Source organism: Carcharodon carcharias, chromosome 3 (genome assembly GCF_017639515.1).
Source record: "Carcharodon carcharias isolate sCarCar2 chromosome 3, sCarCar2.pri, whole genome shotgun sequence".
Lineage (NCBI taxonomy): Eukaryota > Metazoa > Chordata > Chondrichthyes > Lamniformes > Lamnidae > Carcharodon > Carcharodon carcharias.
Window position 1 is genome coordinate 17,712,051 of NC_054469.1, and position 17,970 is coordinate 17,730,020.

The 17,970-nt window shown below is 49.8% G+C and overlaps 1 protein-coding gene across 3 annotated transcripts in view; it reads left to right on the plus strand.

The window, feature by feature from the left end:
- Positions 1 to 9,983: 9,983 nt before the first annotated feature.
- The window catches only part of nktr (natural killer cell triggering receptor), a 209,623-nt gene continuing 201,636 nt past the window's right edge, over positions 9,984 to 17,970 (plus strand). For all 3 annotated transcript variants that reach the window (XM_041183451.1, XM_041183453.1, XM_041183452.1), the window contains exon 1: positions 9,984 to 10,033. The gene's annotated coding sequence lies outside the window, so the exon portion shown is untranslated. The remainder of the gene's footprint in view (positions 10,034 to 17,970) is intronic.

Below are 17,970 nucleotides of genomic sequence, written 5' to 3' on the forward strand. Positions count from 1 at the left end.
AGCTCATGGTAACAGGGCTACAGTGCTACCTTCCCTCCTGTACGTTGCAAAGACATGGACAATGTACAGCAGATGCCTAAATATCACCAGCAACGCCTCCATAAAATCCTGCAAATTCAATGCAGGACAAGCGCTCCAATATTTCTGCCTTCCCTTAGGCCAACATCCCCGTAAAACAAGTTCTCTATTCTGAGCTTCATCATGGCAAATGGTTGCCAGGAAGGCCTTCCTGAGGAAATGTAACTTCCCCATCAATCTCTGGGAATTTCTTGCTCGAGACTGGCCAAACTGGCGAAGAAGCATTTGCGAAGCTGCCAACCATTTTGAACATCTCCGACAAGCCCAGGTAGAGGCCAAGCATTTGGAGCATACCAAAATCTGAGCTTGCCACCCACCCACCTCATCAAACACTACCTGCCCCACCTATGGCAGAGTGTGTGGATCCAGCATTGGGCTTTTCAGCCACCTCAGGACCCACAACCCCGGAGTGGAAGAAAGTCACCTTCGGACACGAGGGACTGCCAAAGAAGAGAAGAAGGAGGGTGATCTGATGTGGCCTTAACTCCATTTTCCTGCCTTCCCACCATAACTTGTCAATCTTATTATTAAACTGTGTCACCTATTCTAGTCTCTCCAATAAGGGGAAACATTCCTTCAACATCCACCCTGTCAAGTGCCCTCATATGTTTCAATAAGATCATTCTAAATTTCAATAGATTAAGGCTCAACTTGTCCAGAACTTTCCTCATAAGACAACCCTTTCATCCCAGGGATCAGTCAAGTGAATCTAACGTAGTTGTATCTTTTCTTAAATAAGACCAAACTGTTCACAATACTCCAGATATGGTCTCACCAACACCCTGTACGACTGTAGCAAAATTTCCCTACTTTAACTTGACATTCCCTTTCAGTAAACGACATTTGCTTTCCTGATCATTAGCCGTACCTGCGTACTAGTATTTTGCAAATCATATACCAGGACACCCAGATCCTTCTGTACAGCAGAGTTATGTAATATCTTTCCATTTAAATAATATGCTGCTTTTCTATTCTTTCTACCGAAGTGGACAAGATCACATTTTCCCATATCTGCCATCTTCATCTGCAAAATTTTTGCCCATTCACTTAACCTATCTACATCCCTTTGCAGACTCCTTATACCATCTTCACAACTTACTCTCCTACCTACCTTTGTGTCATCAGGAAATTTAGTAACCATGCATTCGATCCCTTCATCTGAATCATTGGTATAGATTGAAAATATTTGAGGCCCCAGCCATTCCACTTGCCAACCCAAAAATGGCCATTTATCCCAACTCTCTGTTTCCTGTTAGCTAATCAATCCTCTATCCATGCTGATATGTTACCCCCTTCACCATTAACTCTTATTTTGTGTAGTAAACTTTGATCAGGCACCTGTCAAATGCCTTCTGGAAATCCAAGTACAGTAAATCTACAGGTTCTCCTTTATCCCTGTTGCTTGTTACTTTCTCAAAGAACTCTAATAAATCAGTGGAGCAGAATTTTCCTTTCGTGGATGGGTGAAATAATAACATGTAGAGTACGGATCTAACACCATCATTTTTAAAAATTATTTTCATGGGACGTGAGTGTAGCTGGCAAGACCAGCATTTGTTGCCCATTCCCTAATTGCCCTTGAGAAGGTAGAGGTGAGTAGCCTTTTTGACTTGTTTCAGTCCATCTGGTGCAGGATTGAATCTGTGTACTGATTTGGATATCTGGATAGCTATGTTCAGTCCTAGGCACAAGCATCCAAAGGTGGAGCTGTTGTGAAAAAGTCTGATTTCATAATTCAAATGTTTTAGAAAATAATTTTCAGTTTAGGAATTGAATTTGAATAAATGGAAACACTTGGTTGAGAAACTGGTAAACAGACCTGGGGTATAACAGTTCAAAGTTATTCAGTGAGGTTAGAATTAGAAGTGAGAAACCTTAAACAATGAATGACCCATCTTTGAGCTTTTAGTAGGGATAGGAGATCTACAGTTATTTCAGTAAGGGATTTAGATTATTCATGTAGTTGATCAGAGAAGCTAAAAGCACCAATAAGGGGGTTTCTTGGAGAACTAGCAAATCTGGAAAAAGGACAATTAACTCCATTAGAAATTTAAATTATTCACATGGGTCACAGAATCAACGTGTTATGTTGAAGGTTAAAAATAAAAATAATTAGTTAAAGGTAATTAGTTTACACTTTTGTTTGGAGCATCCCAAAGGATGCCCCATTGCAGTGAAGATGGGCTCTTTGGGTTAGAAAGGCTGCTTTGTTTTAATTTATCTAATGTGTGTTTTTTCACAGAAGTCAGTGGTCAGCAGTAAACCTTGGGAACTGGCAGAAAAAGGTAGAGTCTGCCAGGAACTATAAAGTAGCTGTGGGACCAAGAGCTGTACAGGAGCTGTGAGAACAGACTGGAAGAAAGCAGTTTGTATCTGTCTGAAGCCAGGACAAGTAGTGTGGAGGGTATTAGGAACCAGGGGCGTTCCTGATTTTTAAATCGCTAAAGCAATGAGGTCCAAGCTTGAGCTGAGAAGTCCACAGTATAGACGAAAAGCCAATGGAAGGACCTCCGTGAATTCTTGTATCTCAGAGAATAGCTGGAACACTGAGGAGAAATCTATGTGTATTCCAGAGAGCTGTGGCATACGTGATTTGGTCTCAAAAGGAGAAGTGAATGAACCCTCAAGCTCTCGTCATGTAATGTATAAAGGGTTGAATTAGGAAGTTAAAGGAGAATTGGATTTATACTTTAAGGCTGAGATTTTCTGGCCCTGCCCACCGCCAGGATCTTCCAATCCCGCCAAAAGTCAATGGGCTTTCGGCTGGCCCACCATATCCCCTGCAGCAGGTCCCACCACGGTGGAGCCGGAAAATCCCAGCCCAAGTCTTGACAAATTATATTGTTAATTTAGTAGTCCTTGATTTGTTTCAATTTTTTAATACACAATTAAGTTTGTTTTTGTTTAAAAACAGGAAATCTTGTGTTGCAGTTATTTTAGTTAATCACTGAGTGTTTGAATTTCTCTTTAATAGTTTTAATGGTCTCGATGGAAATTGTAACAGTGCAGAGAAGGACCAGTTGTGCCTAACGACAAAGGATGCAATCACGGAACACTCCGACTCTTTCACTTTGAAAGGAAGTCAATGTAAGGAAATGGGTACAGCTGTGAGAGATTTCATTTGGGAATAGAGGAACCTTAGCTCAAAGCAACAGTCTATGTTAAAACCCTTGCTGCAGGACATGGTTATATAGCAGTGAAAAGAAAGTTGGGGATTGATAATGCTTTTTCATATAAAATGCAAGCAATATGAGGTGTGTTTGATGAGGTAGGATGATTGAGGCAGCAACCCTTGGTCATTCAAAAAACAGGTAATAGCTCTGATGGAAGACCTTGGAGTTCTATGGAAGGATGAGCCGGATGGGCCAAATGGCCTCCCTTATTTGTGCATTGTGAAGTCACTGACTTCAAGAAAGCTGATTTCATATAAGGCTTTGAGGTAGTTTTGAGAGACAATAAAGGTCCATATAAATGTGAATTTTCCCTTGCTTTTCTTTGTATTCATTGAGTTACTCAGGGCCAGGAGCTCACACATGGGCAGGTAAAGTCCATCAAGCCTGTCCCACACACCATGATGGCTAGAGCATCATGGCTAGACACATCCCTGCCACACCCGCTTCTCGCCCCCGCGTTGACACAGACCACACGTTAGTGTTGCTATGTAAATCAGGGAGGCTGTTGAAGCTCATGAAATGAAGGCCAATTTTATAGACCATACCAAGAAATCAAAATGAGCGCACCCTATGTATGGGTTAATATGGTACAACAATTATAGTAGGCTAGAGCTGAAAATTATTTTTAGGTTAAAGGATTACATCATCTTTTCAGTTTCATTCCAGCTTTGCTTTTCGTTTCTCTCTCCCTTCTCCTGCATCTTCTGCTTGAAGCCCAGATATTATCGTACCAATTGCCTGTTAATATAACATGATATACAGCTGGTTTGAATTATTGTCTCTGCCTGTTTCTTATATAAGCCGGTATAAAGGATTCCTCATTATCTTTGTCAGATTACAAGAGACAGCCACAAGCTTTCATAACCGTTCTTGTGAAGTCCGTAATCGATATCAAAGCACTTATTCAGCAAGACGGCAAAGACATCATCTGGTGCCGTGCTAGAACACATAGACCAGAAGTTCCTATGCTCAAATCCTACTCCACCCTTCAACATTCACTCCTTTCAGTAATGACAAACAGTAGTAGCAGTGTGTACCATCTATAAGATGCAATGCAGCCACTCGCTAAGATTCCCTCGATGGCATCCTTCAAATCCCCAACTCCTCCACCTAGAAGGATGAGGGCACCGGCTGCATGGGTCCCCGCCAAGTCATGCATAATCTTCACTTGGAATTATATCGCCATTTCTTCATTGTTGCAGAGTCAAAATCTCAAAACTCTGTCTCCAACAACATTGTGGACGTATGTACATCACTTGGGCTGCAGCGGTTCAAGGAGAAGGACCCCCAACAAGGAATGGACAATAAATGCTGACATTGCCAGTGAATACCAAATCCCAAAAGTAATTTTTTTTCAGCTTTTTTTTTTATTCATGGGATGTGGGCTTTGCTGGCTAGGCCAGCATTTATTGCCCATCCCTAATTGCCTTTGTTCAGAGGGCAGTTAAGAGTCAACCAGGTTGCTGTGGGCCTGGAGTCACATGTAGGCCAGACCAGGTGAGGACAGCAGATTTCCTTCCCTAAAGGACTTTAGTGAATCAGGTGGTTCTTTTTTTACAACAACAGTTTCATGGTCATCCAGGTTTTTTTATTAAATTCATCTGCCATTGGCAGAATTCAAACCCAAGTCCGCAGAGCATTACGCGGGGTCTCTGGATTACTAGTCCAGGGACAATGACACCACGCCATCGCCTCCCCCTATACAAGCTCTAATACAAGGGAAGGTTAATAAGCTAGTGTTCCCGTCTCTGCTTCAAGATCGAGTAACCCTTGGTGGCCTTGTTAGAGAATGTGTGGAAAATGGGATTGACCTCAGGTATGACACCCTCCACAATTGAGCAACCAATATTCATGTCTGAGGCTTGCACATGACTGACCGACATCCAATTTGGTGAGGCTCTTGGCACCAGTGGGAACCAGTTACACCAACAACCATCGATATCTTGACAGCCAAGAGGAGATAAGGCGAGAAAAATTATGGCTAGGGAGGAGAAAGTGTTCCCATTTTAAACAAACAGTCGATAACAAGGAACAAGTGTGATGAAATCCAGGTCTGCATGTGGGATCACATACAAGGTCATTACTGAGCCATATGGGTTCTATCAGCCAGCTCCATGTCCTCCTTTACTGATACCAGTTTATTAATTGCATATTTTAAAAATGAAATCATATTGTAATGATGGGATTATAAAGTCCCTGGATTATTAGACTAAGGATCATAACTGCTACAGGACAGCCCCTTAGATTGAGTGGGATTATTTTTGAGGGTGGTTGAATGAAGTGTAGTCATTTCAGGCCTTGTAGTTCCTCATGTTCCGCTATCAAACTAAACACTTTGGATGGGGCCCTTCATCAGAATTGAGCAAAGATTTGCCTCTTAATTTTTCAATTACCTGATACAGAACAGGATTTTAAAAGATTAGTTATAACAGGCAGGAAAAGCTTGGCAGCTGTTAAGTAAAGGAGAATGAGATACTGACCGTAACTGAAAGAGTGGATTTCCTTTGTAAGGAACTTCTCAGCCTCCGCACTGCAAAATTACCTGCATCCTATTCCACCCTGCTCCCAAATCGCCAAATGCCTCCAATTTACATTCCTTATCCTTATGTTTCTTCCAAAGTAAGGGCTTGCATCCTTTCACACCCACTGGTAGCACAAAGCACTTTGCAGCCAATGAACTTTAGAAGTGTAGTCACTATTGTAATGTAGGAAGCAGTCAATTTCTGCACAGCAAGCTCCCACAAACAGCAATGTGATAATGACCAGATAATCTGTGCTTACTGATGTTAATTGAGCGATAAGTGTTGGCCAGGACACCGGGGAGAACTCCCTGGCTCTTCTTCACCCGCCCTGAGAAAGCTTCAGGTTCATGCGTCGTCCAAAAGATGGCACCCCCATCCAACAATGCAGCACTCCCTCAGTTTAGAAACTATACAAAAGCAAAACACTGCGGGTGCTGGAAATCTGAAATAAGAACAGAAAATGCTGGAATTACTCAGCAGCTCAAGCGGCATCCGTGGAGAGGAGAAATGGAGTTAAGGTTTCAGGCCAGTGACCTTATCCAGTTCTGACGAAAGGCCAGCGAGAGAAAAGAGAAGAGTGAAGAGGAAAGCTTTGAGATACTTGGGGGGAGGGTGGGATTTTACGGCAGCGGGATTTTACGGTCCTGCTGAAGTCAGTGGAGTTTAGAATGGCTCGCCGCATTTTGTGACACTGAGCCGCCATGACGTGTTTGTAAAATTCTGGCCTGGGACTATTTCCACCAGAGCAAGAGGAGGCTCAAAGGAGATTCGACAAAGGTTTTTTTATAAATACGAAGGGCTTTGATAAAGTGAGCAGAGAAAGACTATTTTTTCTGATCGGGGAACCCATTCAAAATTGTTACTCTGAGTGAGGAGAGAGTCAGGAGCAATGTCTTTCCACAGAGGGTTGTTGGAGATTGGAATGCTATGCCACAGGAGTTATTCAGACAGAGATGATTTGATCTGCTATGGGGAAATAGCAAAATTAGAGAAAGATATCAGGCTATCGGAGGTGCTGAGCAAGGGATCAAGTTGGGGGCATCATATGTTTCTGATCCCTCCCTGTTGTTATGAACCTATTTTTCCGTTTAAAAGTTTGCAAAAGTGAGAATTATCATTTGGCTCTGATATACAGTACGTAGCTTGTGAGTTTTTTAAATTGTTCAAGGGATGTGGGCGTTGCTGCCCATCCCTAATTGCCCTTATTCAGAAGCCATTTTAAGAGTCAACCACGTTGCTGTGGGTCTGGAGTCACATGTAGGCCAGACCGGGTAAGGACAGCAGATTTTCTCCCCTAAAGGACATTAGTGAACTAGATGGGGTTTTTACAACAATGGTTTCATCCATCTTCATACATTTAATTCCAGATTTTTATTAAATTCAAATTTCACCAATTGCTATGGCGGGTTTTGAACCCGGAGTTCCCCTGGGTCTCTGGAATACTAGTCTAGTGACAAAAGCACTTGTTTGCCCATCTCTAATTGCCCTTGAAGTGAGTGGCTTGAGAGGCCATTTCAGAGGGCAGTTAAGAGTCAGCCTCATTATTGTGACTTGAGAGTCACATGTCAGCCAGGCCAGGTAAGGACAGCCAATTTCCTTCCCTGAAGGGCATTAGTGAACCAGATGGGTTTTTAACAATAATTGATGATAGCTTCATATTCCAGATTTTATTAACCGAAATCAAATTTCAGCAGTTGCCATGCTGAGGCTCGAACCCATGTCCCTACAGCATAAGCCTGGGCCTCCGGCTTCCTAGTGATGTTACCACTTCACCACCATATCCCCTCATGCTGACACAGGAAACCACTCAATCTGTGTTGGTCTCAATGTCCCAGAAATAATCCTCATGGCTTCCCAGAGGTGCATATCTACCATTTTTGTGTGGTGGATCCTGAACCATTTTGAGCAGCAATACTCTGTTGTTGGGTAGACCAGGGTGTAGTGTGTTGGCTCTGCTGCCCATGTGGTACCCCCGCCAGAGTCCGTATGAGATTCACTCTCATCTTGACCTTGGCTTTGGTGTTCTGGAGGTGTTGCCAGTAGGGCCACACATGGTCCAGGGTGGTGGGTCATGAGTGAGTGGTTGGCCACAGAAGTGGGCATGAAGCTCTTTTATGGCCTTTGAGCTGTAGGTGAAGTGACAGTCTTGGCAGCATTTGGCCAAAGACTTCATTTTCTGAAGTAAGTTTCCAGAAAACATAGGTCTTCAAGTGAGAATTTTCTCAATGCCCTTGAGTTCATTAGCCAGAAAGCCAAGGCCAGGTCTTCAGCCATGACTTTGTGGGAGAGAGTTCACTGGTATATATGTTAAATAGAGCTGATCTCGATGGGAGGTTGTTGTTGGTTACGCATGATCTCCACAGAACATGCTGATCATGGAGTTGATCGGTTGTAGGGTTTTCACTGTTTAAAAATAAGGGATTGCCCATTTAAAACAGAGATGAGACGATTTGTTTTCTCTCAGGAGGCTGTGAGTTTTTGGAACTCTCTTCCTGAAAAGGCAGCAGAAGCAGAGTCTTTGAATATTTTTAAGTCAGAGGTGGATAGATTCTGGGTAAGCAAGGGGGTGATAGGTTACATACGAACAAGGAGCAGGAATAGGCCATTCGGCCCCTCGAGCCTGCTGCGCTATTTAATAAGATCATGGCTGATCTGATAGTAACCTGAAATCTGCATCCCACCTACACCCGATAACATATCGGGGGTAGGTGGGTAGGCAGGTTGCAGGTTTGAGGTTACTATCAGATCAGCCATGATCTTATTAAATGGCGGAGCAGGCTCAAGGGGCCGAATGGCCTACTTCTGCTCCTTGTTTGTATGTATAGCAGCTGATTTTGCGGAGTTTCAGCCATGCCACATTGTGTTATAGGCACAGGATAAGTCAACAAAGGCATCTCCTGGTATTCAAGCCTTTCTGGAAACTGGCCTCAATGTGCGAGGTCAGTGTCAGGACCTGTTCAGAGCAGCTGTGGCCTGAGCAAAAAGCTGCCTGTTGGAGGGGTTGTTGGTAGTGTGAGTGGTGGGGCGAGTGCGGCGGATGCATCGCTACTTCCAGAGTAGGACTCAGTCTGTTTAGCAGGAGGCCTTCTAGGACTATTGAGTGGAAGGCGGTAACTGTGTAGGTCATCAAGTCGTTTCCCTTAGCAATGGCCACCATCTTGGACTGGCACCAGATGTTTGGAATGGTGCCGGTGCTGTGCATGTTGGTGAACAGTGGCTTTGCCAGCCACTTCCTTCCATGTTATCTGATGTTCTTCAAGAACTCAAGGTAAATCCCATCGGCTCCTGCTGCTTTGGCAGGCTTGGTTGCCACTGCGGCTCTGTCCACTTCTTCTTGTGTTTAAGGCTTTGAGAAGCCGGTCTGCTCTGGGACAGTCTTGAGAGGCTACATCAGGGCCATTTTAACCATCTACTTATCTTCCCTGTTGGTCAGTATATTTGAATTTATTAGGAGTTATGAAGCAACGGCATTATCGTCGATTCTGGGCCACTGTTTCTCCTCCGCTGTTTCCTGCCATCTCCTGAGGGACTTGAGGAATGCTGTTGCCACATGGGCATCTTCATTTCCCTGTATATTTCCAGGAGTCATTCACTTTCCGGCATCCGGTTGGGGATGGAAGTATTTTTCTGAAGCCCCAGCGAGCAAATTTGGTCAAATGAAGCAGTTGTGGTTATGGGGTGGGTCCTTTACAAAGAATAGCAGCCAGTCCTGGGGCCTCGGCCAATATTCGTCACTCACTGGCATCATGAAAAGCTGATGATCTAATCATCATCACATTTGATGTTTGTGGGAGCTTGCTGAGCTCAATTTGGCCGCCACCTTTCCAACATTAATGTCAGCAGCTACAAAAGTACTATAATGACTGAAAAATGGTGAGGGGGGTGCTCTGAACTTGCAAAAGGCACTGGAGAAATGCAAGACTATCTTTCCCCCATGATAAAATGTTATTAGCACAGAAGGAGGCCCTTAGGCCCATTGTGTCTGTGCTAGCTCTTTGGAAAATCAATTTTAGTCTCGGCTCTATTTTGAGAGAAAAAAAAACACATCCTTTTAACCCCCCGCCAAACCGCTTGCTTCTGTTTCCCACCTGCTTCGCCCCTGCCCTTGGTGGAAACACAATAATGTCCTCCGACTTTTAATGGAGTGGGGGAAGGGCTGGAGGTGCCGGACGTGCCCTTTAAGGCGGGTGGGCGGGTCCTCCGCTGTCCCAGGATGCTCGGCGCGGTGCTTAGTAACAGCGCCATTTGCAGGGCTCCGAGGTGAGCGGCGTCTTTAACTTTTACTTTCATCTTTTTCGCCTTTTGTTTTCTCTTTCTCCTGCGCTGCCGGGGTGGCCAAAGACAAGGGCAGGAAATGGGAGGAAATTAAATGAAGGGCCGATGTCTTTGGGCAGGAGACGGGCGGTTGTGAGGGGCCCGGGCGCCTGGGGCTTACCCAGTTTTTGCCCCCGCGCTCCCGCCCCCGCCCCCTTCGGGCATCTGTCCCCCTCCTGGTGTATTTGTAATCTCCGCCACCCCCCCCCCCCCCCGCCTTCTCTGTGCGGCTTCCTCCCCCCACGGAGGTACCTCTTCGCCCCCCATCACTTCGGCCGCCCCCCCCCAATCAGTTCGGCCCCCCCCCCCCCATCACTTCGCCCCCCCCCCCCCCATCACTTCGCCCCCCCCCCCCCCCATCACTTCGCCCCCCCCCCCCCCCCATCACTTCGCCCCCCCCCCCCCCCCATCACTTCGGCCCCCACCTCATCGGCCCCTTCCCCCCCGCCTCATCACTTCGGCCCACGCCCCCCCCACCTCATCACTTCGGCCCACACCCCCCCCCCCGTCTCATCTCTTTGCCCCCCCTCCCCGTCTCATCTCTTCACCCCCCCTCCCCGTCTCATCTCTTCGCGCCCCCCCCTCCCCCGTCTCATCTCTTCGCCCCCTCGTCTCATCTCTTCGCCCCCTCGTCTCATCTCTTCGCCCCCCCGTCTCATCTCTTCTCCCCCCCGTCTCATCTCTTCGCCCCCCCGTCTCATCTCTTCGCCCCCCCGTCTCATCTCTTCGCCCCCCCTTCTCATCTCTTCGCCCCCCCGTCTCATCTCTTCGCCCCCCCCCCGTCTCATCTCTTCGCCCCCCCCCCGTCTCATCTCTTCGGGTCCCCCGCCCCCCGCCTCATCTCTTCGGGTCCCCCGCCCCCCGCCTCATCTCTTCGGGTCCCCCGCCCCCCGCCTCATCTCTTCGGGTCCCCCGCCCCCCGCCTCATCTCTTCGGGTCCCCCGCCCCCCGCCTCATCTCTTCGGGTCCCCCGCCCCCCGCCTCATCTCTTCGGGTCCCCCGCCCCCCGCCTCATCTCTTCGGGTCCCCCGCCCCCCGCCTCATCTCTTCGGGTCCCCCGCCCCCCGCCTCATCTCTTCGGGTCCCCCGCCCCCCGCCTCATCTCTTCGGGTCCCCCGCCCCCCGCCTCATCTCTTCGGGTCCCCCGCCCCCCGCCTCATCTCTTCGGGTCCCCCGCCCCCCGCCTCATCTCTTCGGGTCCCCCGCCCCCCGCCTCATCTCTTCGGGTCCCCCGCCCCCCGCCTCATCTCTTCGGGTCCCCCGCCCCCCGCCTCATCTCTTCGGGTCCCCCGCCCCCCGCCTCATCTCTTCGGGTCCCCCGCCCCCCGCCTCATCTCTTCGGGTCCCCCGCCCCCCGCCTCATCTCTTCGGGTCCCCCGCCCCCCGCCTCATCTCTTCGGGTCCCCCGCCCCCCGCCTCATCTCTTCGGGTCCCCCGCCCCCCGCCTCATCTCTTCGGGTCCCCCGCCCCCCGCCTCATCTCTTCGGGTCCCCCGCCCCCCGCCTCATCTCTTCGGGTCCCCCGCCCCCCGCCTCATCTCTTCGGGTCCCCCGCCCCCCGCCTCATCTCTTCGGGTCCCCCGCCCCCCGCCTCATCTCTTCGGGTCCCCCGCCCCCCGCCTCATCTCTTCGGGTCCCCCGCCCCCCGCCTCATCTCTTCGGGTCCCCCGCCCCCCGCCTCATCTCTTCGGGTCCCCCGCCCCCCGCCTCATCTCTTCGGGTCCCCCGCCCCCCGCCTCATCTCTTCGGGTCCCCCGCCCCCCGCCTCATCTCTTCGGGTCCCCCGCCCCCCGCCTCATCTCTTCGGGTCCCCCGCCCCCCGCCTCATCTCTTCGGGTCCCCCGCCCCCCGCCTCATCTCTTCGGGTCCCCCGCCCCCCGCCTCATCTCTTCGGGTCCCCCGCCCCCCGCCTCATCTCTTCGGGTCCCCCGCCCCCCGCCTCATCTCTTCGGGTCCCCCGCCCCCCGCCTCATCTCTTCGGGTCCCCCGCCCCCCGCCTCATCTCTTCGGGTCCCCCGCCCCCCGCCTCATCTCTTCGGGTCCCCCGCCCCCCGCCTCATCTCTTCGGCCCCCCCCCCTCCCCGTCTCCTGTCTTCGCCCCCCTCCCCGTCTCCTGTCTTCGCCCCTCCCCCGTCTCCTGTCTTCGCCCCTCCCCCGTCTCCTCTCTTCGCCCCCTCCCCCGTCTCATCTCTTCGCCCCTCCCCCGTCTCATCTCTTCGCCCCTCCCCCGTCTCATCTCTTCGCCCCTCCCCCGTCTCATCTCTTCGCCCCTCCCCCGTCTCATCTCTTCGCCCCTCCCCCGTCTCCTCTCTTCGCCCCTCCCCCGTCTCCTCTCTTCGCCCCTCCCCCGTCTCCTCTCTTCGCCCCTCCCCGTCTCCTCTCTTTGCCCCTCCCCTGTCTCCTGTCTTTGCCCCTCCCCCGTCTCCTCTCTTCGCCCCTCCCCCGTCTCCTCTCTTCGCCCCTCCCCCGTCTCCTCTCTTCGCCCCTCCCCCGTCTCCTCTCTTCGCCCCTCCCCGTCTCCTCTCTTCGCCCCTCCCCCGTCTCCTCTCTTCGCCCCTCCCCCGTCTCCTCTCTTCGCCCCTCCCCCGTCTCCTCTCTTCGCCCCTCCCCCGTCTCCTCTCTTCGCCCCTCCCCCGTCTCCTCTCTTCGCCCCTCCCCCGTCTCCTCTCTTCGCCCCTCCCCCGTCTCCTCTCTTCGCCCCTCCCCCGTCTCCTCTCTTCGCCCCTCCCCCGTCTCCTCTCTTCGCCCCTCCCCCGTCTCCTCTCTTCGCCCCTCCCCCGTCTCCTCTCTTCGCCCCTCCCCCGTCTCCTCTCTTCGCCCCTCCCCCGTCTCCTCTCTTCGCCCCTCCCCCGTCTCCTCTCTTCGCCCCTCCCCCGTCTCCTCTCTTCGCCCCTCCCCCGTCTCCTCTCTTCGCCCCTCCCCCGTCTCCTCTCTTCGCCCCTCCCCCGTCTCCTCTCTTCGCCCCTCCCCCGTCTCCTCTCTTCGCCCCTCCCCCGTCTCCTCTCTTCGCCCCTCCCCCGTCTCCTCTCTTCGCCCCTCCCCCGTCTCCTCTCTTCGCCCCTCCCCCGTCTCCTGTCTTCGCCCCTCCCCCGTCTCCTCTCTTCGCCCCTCCCCCGTCTCCTCTCTTCGCCCCTCCCCCGTCTCCTCTCTTCGCCCCTCCCCCGTCTCCTGTCTTCGCCCCTCCCCCGTCTCCTGTCTTCGCCCCTCCCCCGTCTCCTGTCTTCGCCCCTCCCCCGTCTCCTGTCTTCGCCCCTCCCCCGTCTCCTGTCTTCGCCCCTCCCCGTCTCCTGTCTTCGCCCCTCCCCCGTCTCCTGTCTTCGCCCCTCCCCCGTCTCCTGTCTTTGCCCCTCCCCCGTCTCCTGTCTTTGCCCCTCCCCCGTCTCCTGTCTTTGCCCCTCCCCCGTCTCCTGTCTTTGCCCCTCCCCCGTCTCCTGTCTTTGCCCCTCCCCCGTCTCCTGTCTTTGCCCCTCCCCCGTCTCCTGTCTTTGCCCCTCCCCCGTCTCCTGTCTTTGCCCCTCCCCCGTCTCCTGTCTTTGCCCCTCCCCCGTCTCCTGTCTTTGCCCCTCCCCCGTCTCCTGTCTTTGCCCCTCCCCCGTCTCCTGTCTTTGCCCCTCCCCCGTCTCCTGTCTTTGCCCCTCCCCCGTCTCCTGTCTTTGCCCCTCCCCCGTCTCCTGTCTTTGCCCCTCCCCCGTCTCCTGTCTTTGCCCCTCCCCCGTCTCCTGTCTTTGCCCCTCCCCCGTCTCCTGTCTTTGCCCCTCCCCCGTCTCCTGTCTTTGCCCCTCCCCCGTCTCCTGTCTTTGCCCCTCCCCCGTCTCCTGTCTTTGCCCCTCCCCCGTCTCCTGTCTTTGCCCCTCCCCCGTCTCCTGTCTTTGCCCCTCCCCCGTCTCCTGTCTTTGCCCCTCCCCCGTCTCCTGTCTTTGCCCCTCCCCCGTCTCCTGTCTTTGCCCCTCCCCCGTCTCCTGTCTTTGCCCCTCCCCCGTCTCCTGTCTTTGCCCCTCCCCCGTCTCCTGTCTTTGCCCCTCCCCCGTCTCCTGTCTTTGCCCCTCCCCCGTCTCCTGTCTTTGCCCCTCCCCCGTCTCCTGTCTTTGCCCCTCCCCCGTCTCCTGTCTTTGCCCCTCCCCCGTCTCCTGTCTTTGCCCCTCCCCCGTCTCCTGTCTTTGCCCCTCCCCCGTCTCCTGTCTTTGCCCCTCCCCCGTCTCCTGTCTTTGCCCCTCCCCCGTCTCCTGTCTTTGCCCCTCCCCCGTCTCCTGTCTTTGCCCCTCCCCCGTCTCCTGTCTTTGCCCCTCCCCCGTCTCCTGTCTTTGCCCCTCCCCCGTCTCCTCTCTTCGCCCCTCCCCCGTCTCTTCTCTTCCGGCACCCTGTCCCTCCCCCGTCTCATCTTTTCGCACCCCCCTGTCACATCTGCCACCATCCCTAGGGTGCCCCTCCTCACGCTCCCTCCCCCCTCCCTCTCTCTCTTTGCTTCCCCCCCCCCACGGGAGCGTACTGCGTCTTCCCCCCTCCATGTGCCCCCTCCCTGGGGTGTCCTTGGTCCCTAATCTTGTCTTTTTTAATGCATTTATATGTAATGTAATTTAAGTGCTTTAAGAAACATTAATGTTTGCGGTCAATATTAACTTTTTTAGTCTAGTTTAGAGTCTGTCTGAAAACATTGTTTATTTTACTTTTGATCTTGTTTTTTGTGTGCAGTTTAAACCTTGATTCTAATGAACTTTCTTTTAAAAACAAACTGCTTTTGACTGTAGACTATTGGGTTGTTTTACAGGTTATTGTGTAGAGAGACAGACAAAGAATTGTTTCAGTCCTAGGATTACTGTAATGCATGTTGTCTTTGGCACACATGCCAGGTTTTTTCGGGGGAATATTTTGAGGAAGTTCTGGGTGGCGTGTAAATCCATTTATGACTTAAAAAAACATAACTGAAGTGAAAGGATGGCATTAACCTTCAAGTCTTTATTTCACATTTATTAGTTTATACCTTATTAGTGTATGAATGTTTGTTTTTACATTATGGTAAGTGTTTCTGTGGTATATTCTTGCAAGTCCTTGCAAATATATTCTTCATTTTAAGTTTTTTTTCTGTTCTTTCTGTCTTTTAATCTCCTTACATTCTATCATGAATTGTGTAAGCCGAGTTATTTGACCTAGCTTTTTCCACAGGAAGGTTAAACAGTGATTTCAAATATGTTGTTTAGGGGATTGTGTGCAAATGCACCCTCGATGCTAACCACAAAGGAAGTATTATCCATACTTCTGTTTGTCTAATTAGCAATGAGAGAGTTTCGAGCCAAATTGTAACATAGCACAGATGTTATCAATTTAACTTTTGAGTGTTGATGTCTGGAGGCTGTGTGTATGTAGTAAGTAACTTTCACACCAATCCTTCAGATGAGGGAAAAATGCTACTTTTGTAATATCTAGAGGTGTGTCATCACGCCCACCATTGTTTGCCATATGCTGTTGGGTTGAAACCCTGAAGTTACATTGCCTCTCTGCTAGTCCAAGTGATAGGATTGGAAAGAAACATAGAAGAATTCTCCCAAGCACACCATTCACTTATCCATAAGGTCATTACAGCACAGGAGGAGGCTATTCGGGCCATCAGATTCATGCAGGAAAATCAAATTTTAAGTGAGATTTTGACGTGCATGATAAAGTGTCCAGCAAAGGGACCTTTTGCCCTTTGGATTTTTCTGATGCCATTCCTATCTCTTAGAGGTCCATTGGTCTTCTATCTGTTTACCGTTTGTTGGTAAGTCTCAGAATGAAGAGATAGTCATTTTGGGCTGAAATTTCTTCACTCAAAGGGTGAATCCTTGGAATTGTTTAGCCTGGAGACCTGTGGATACTCAGTTGTTGAGTATATTGAAGTCAGAGATCGATAGATTTTTGGATACTAAGGGATATGGAGATCATGCAGAAAGATTAAGGTATATAATTAGCCATGATCTTATTGAATGGTAAGGTGGTGCTTGCGTCGAATCCTGGGGATCAAATGGGAGGACCACCAGACTAATGCAAGCGTCCTCCATGAAGCTGCATCTACCAGCCTTGAAACCCTGCTCTTGCGGAGCCAACTCCAGTGGACAGGCCATTGCATCCAGATGCCTGAAAACTGCCTCCCTCAGCTCTCCATTGGCTAACACACGAAGGGTGGCCAAAGGAAAAGGTATAAGGATATGATCAAGGTCGCCCTAAAGCACGGAGGCATTAACACCACTGACTGGGAGGAGAATGCTGCCAATTGCTCAGCGTGGCACTACCTGGTCCATCAAGGAGCAAAGCACTTTGAGACTCAGTGATCTTGTTGAAAGGTAGAGCAGGCTCAAAGGACTGAGTGGCCTACACATGAATTGTGTGTGTGTGGCATGAGTGCCATGTTTGCCTGTAAAATATGTGACCACAAGTAATTTATGATATATGAAGTGTTCAGGGATGTTAGAGATTTTATCAAGCACCGTTATAAATATAAGTTGAGTTTGGTTCCACCCTAGAAATCTAACAGTTGGAATTAACTTGGATTTTTAAAATTCTGTAAGCATCTTTTGTTGGGCTGGTTACAGAGTGGCCTTCTTGATGATGTGGTCCTGCTTGCCTAGAGAGCATGGTGGAATCCCATTCCATCCAGATCATTAGCTTGTCCCACATAATGCAGAAGCTACTGTGTTTTGAAAGTGGCAATTGTCAGTTCTATTCCTGGTTGCTATTAACTAGGGAAAGTACTAGTCAGCAACTGGAAATTGCACTGCCAAGCCATCTTAGCAAGCTGAATACTTATGCCTGGGAAAAATACCAGCAATACCTTGTGCTTTGGTGGTCTGATGATATGGTGAGTGGAGGGTTTGAACCTAGGCTGAATCTGCTGTAGACTAGGTAGCACTGCATTTTTCACCTTTACAATCTTGTGCTTGAATTTAAAGCTTGCAGATGTTAGGTTGTATAAATCAATTTATATGTCATTTATGTAACATATCCTAAATCTTCAACTTATTGTCAGTGCACCTTAGTATTTCTGTGCCAGAAATAATATAGCATAATTTTCATAGTGTGATGATTGTCAGCTTGTTTCCATAGTAGCACACTCAAACATAATTCCTGTGCCCGCTAACCTATATTAACTCCTGGTCAAGCAACGTCTTGATTTTAAAATTCTTATCCTTGTTTTCAGGTCCTTCTCTGGCTTCACTCCTCCCTGTCTCTGTAATCTCCTCTAGACCCACAAACCTTCAAAATATTTGCGCTCCTCTAATTCTGCCCACTTGTGATCGGCAATTTATAATTGCTCCACCATTGGTGGCTGTACCTTCAGTTGCCTCAGCCCAAGCTCAGGAATTAGTCCCTACACCTCCCTGTCTTTCTATCTCATTTTCCTCCTTTAAGACACTCCTTAACGCCTACCACATTGATCAAGCATTTGGTCACCTGACCTCCTATCGCCTTATGTGGTTCGGTATCATACTTTATTCTGTAATGTTCCTGTGAAGTGCCTTGGGATGTTTTGCTATGTTAAAGTCACTACGAACAACTAATTTATGTTTAAAATCAATTTAAGCTAACACTTCATTTCAGTGCTGAAGGAATCTTGCATAGTTCAATGTGCCATCTTTCAGATGAAATGTTAAAATGATGGCTGAGCTTTAAGTGGATATAAATGATCTCATGACAGTATTTAAATAGAAGATGCAGCCCTCTTGGTGTCTTAGTTAATGTTCTACCAAACACAGATTATATGGTCACTTATCTCGTTGGTGTCCATGGGATTTGGCTTTGGGCAAAGCAGGTGCTGTAGTACACTTCAGCAGTACAACAGCTGAGTACACTTCAGAGTAATTAATGTAGTTCATTGGGATATCCTGAAACCACGAAAGGTGCTATCCATGCAAG